The 3,382-nt window shown below is 40.6% G+C and overlaps 1 pseudogene; it reads left to right on the top strand.

The window, feature by feature from the left end:
* The first annotated feature begins 1,121 nt into the window (after positions 1-1,121).
* Positions 1,122-2,206, top strand: LOC116100380 (annotated as a pseudogene).
* Positions 2,207-3,382: the final 1,176 nt, after the last annotated feature.

Below are 3,382 nucleotides of genomic sequence, written 5' to 3'. Positions count from 1 at the left end.
CAACAGAGGAATGGATACAGAAATTGTGGTACATCTACACAATAGAGTACTACTCTGCTATTAAAAACAATGAATTTATGAAATTCTTAGGGAAATGGATGGATCTGGAGAATATCATCCTGAGTGAGGTAACCCAATCACAAAAGAAAACATATGGTATGCACTCTCTGGTAAGTGGTTATTAGCCCACAAGTTCGGAATACTTGAAGTACAATCCACAAACCACAAGAAACTCAAGAAGAAGGAAGACCAAAATGTGGACACTTCATTCCTTCTTAAAAGGGGGAACAAAATACTCATGGAAGGAGTTGCTGAGACTAACTATGGAGCAGGGACTGAAGGAAGGGCACTCCAGCCTGATATAGCAGTCTCCTGAGAGGCTCTGACAGTACCCAACTAATACAGAAGTAGAGGCTCACAGCCATCCATTGAACTGAGTACAGGGTCCCCAGTGAAGGAGTTAGAGAAAGGATCGAAGAAGCTGAAGGGTTTGCAGCCCCTTAGGACAAACAACAATATGAACTAAGTAGTACCCTCAGAGCTCCCAGGGACTAAACCACCAACCAAGGAGTACACATCGTGGGACTGATGGCTCTGGCAGCATGTGTATAGTAGAGGATGGCCAAGTCAGTCATCAATGGGAGGAGAGGTCCTTGGCCCTGTGAAGTTTCTGTGCCCCAGTGTAGGGGAATACCAGGGCCAGTAAGCAGGAGAGGGTAGCTAGGTGAGCAGGGGCAGGGGGGAGGGGGGAGGGAACAGGGGTTTGTTCTTGTTGTTGTTGTTGTTATTGTTTTGGAGGGGAAACTGGGAAAGGCGAAATCATATGACATGTAAATAAAGAAAATATCCAATTAAAAAAAAAAGTTAGTTCCGGTTGCAGAGAAAGGAGACAGCACCGCATTTACCAGCTCGGGGATTTCTGGCTCTTTTCTCTTCGCCTTAAATTCGGGTGTCTCTTATAAATAATCAAAAGCAGCAAAAAGCAATGCTATCAGGCCAGCGTTTTAAAACCAGAAAAAGAGATGAAAAAGAGAGCTTTGACCCTATTCAGTTTCAAGACTGTATTATTCGAGGCTTAACTGAAACTGGTACTGATTTAAAAGCAGTAGCTAAGTTTCTTGATGCTTCTGGGGCAAAACTTGACTACTGCTGCTATGCAGAAACACTCTGACATTCTGGTGTCTGACAGAATGCTGGCCCCAGGTGGTACACTGGCAGATGACACGATGTGCACAGATGTCTGTGTGTTTGCAGCACAAAAAGACCTAGAGACCACGCAAGCATCCGCTCAGGTTTTTAACAAGTTAATCAGGTACTACAAATACCTAAAGAAAGGTTTTGAAGATCAAGTTAAAAAGTTATTACTCTTCCTAAAGGGATTTTCAGAGTCAGAGAGGAACAAGCTTACCATGTTGACTGGGGTCCTTCTGGGTAATGGAACCCTTAATAGATCTATTCTTAACAGCCTTTATAATGAGAATTTGGTTAAAGAAGGGTTTTCAGCAGCTTTTGCTGTAAAGCTCTTTAAATCATGGATAAATGAAAAAGACATCAATGCAGTTGCTGCAAGTCTTCGGAAAGTCAGGATGGACAACAGACTGATGGAGCTGTTCCCTGCCAATAAACAGTGTTGAGCATTTCACTAAGTATTTCACTGAGGCAGGCTTGAAAGAGCTTTCGGAGTATGTCTGTAACAAGCAGACCATTGGGGCTCAGAAGGAGCTCCAAAAGGAGCTTCAGGAGCAGATGTCCCGTGGTGACCCACTAAAGAATATAATTTTATATGTCAGGAGGAGATGAAAAAAAAAACATTCGAGAACCAGTGGTCATTGGGATAGCAGTGTGATAAGCACTGTGGAGTGAAACAAAAAAGAGGAGCTTGTATCAGAACAAGCCATCAAGCACTTGAAGCAATACAGCCCTCTACTTGCTGCCTTCACTACTCAAGGTCAGTCTGAGCTGATTCTGTTACTGAAGATTCAGGAATATTGCTACGACAACATTCACTTCATGAAAGCCTTCCAAAATATAATGGTGCTCTTTTATAAAGCTGATGTCCTGAGTGAAGAGCCCATCCTGAAGTGGTATAAAAACGCACATGTTGCAAAGGGGAAAAGTGTCTTCCTTGAGCAGATGAAGAAGTTTGTAGAATGGCTTAAAAATGTTGAGGAGGAATCTGAGTCTGAAGCTGAAGAAGGTGACTGAATTTTGAAACAATATCCTCTGTAAAGCAAACAGGAGTTGTAGATAAAATGTCATGTCTCCTGTGTCCTGGTTCTTACATCTTCCTACCTTCCTATATCAAGCATGATATAAGGGCTTTCACAGCAGTTTTTATTTTAACTGTTTTTATGGTTACTGGAAATGTTGGATTTAGTTTCTGAAACCATGTGTATGGAGCTGCAGGAGCCATAGAATTGAACCTGATGTTGCATTGGTTTTCAGTTACCTTCTACCTCCTGTATTTTCTACTGTAATAATGTGATGTAAGGCCTTCCGAAATGAGTGGTTCACTTTATTCCCTGGGTTTTCTATATAAACAGTTTTCAAGATATGATTTTGTTAAAAATAATTTGTTACAAAAAAGATTCTGTTTGCAAATTAAACTGTAAAAGTATCCAAAAGTCTCAAAAGGCAGTGATTTGTGTGATAATGTAGTGTGTCCAAACCCCTGTTCATCAGTGAGAATCCTGTAGATGATTGAATCTATAACATGAGTCATGACATTGGTTTTATGTGAGCATTTTCTTATATTTTTAATCCCAGATGTTGCTTGATTTCTGGGTTTAATCCTTAGGAAAGCCATGGAGAGCAAACTTGAGTTTGAGAACTACATGTGGCACAGGTAGGAAGTAGGAAGCTGAGTCTTTTTCCAGAAACTTCTAGGTTCATTTGCATCTTTCCAGGTAGAACAAGTTGATAACTCTTCATGTAAACGTACCCAGGATACAGCTAGACTGTTAGGAAAGAGATTCCACAAGGAGTGAGTCAAGGAAATGTCTTGTCACTAAACCGAAAGACTGTTGGGAGTGTGTTAGGTGAGCATGTTCTAACAGTATCTCTGCACAACTCCATTTCCTTAGAGAAGGTGAAGGACAGTCATTAGCAGTCTGCCATTCAGTTGTCTGGGCCTGGCCTCATTCTACTGTATTCAAGTACCTACTCACTCACCTTAGTTGCCATTTTTTTTTTTAAATTGCCATGAGCCAAATACTTCAATTGATTAGTCTCTTTATTTTAATGGCTGCCTTCATTGCAATTTCTCTTTGCTATCCATTTATAGTTAGTTGGAAGGGGAAGGTGTAGACACCTTTTTGGGAAAGGCTAAAAGTGAACATTTTGAAAGTTTTTTTTTTTTTCTTTTTCTTTTTTTTTTTTTTTT

This window comes from Mastomys coucha, unplaced genomic scaffold, assembly GCF_008632895.1.
Source record: "Mastomys coucha isolate ucsf_1 unplaced genomic scaffold, UCSF_Mcou_1 pScaffold21, whole genome shotgun sequence".
In the NCBI taxonomy this organism is placed as follows: domain Eukaryota; kingdom Metazoa; phylum Chordata; class Mammalia; order Rodentia; family Muridae; genus Mastomys; species Mastomys coucha.
This window is presented reverse-complemented; position numbering and strand designations above follow the sequence as displayed.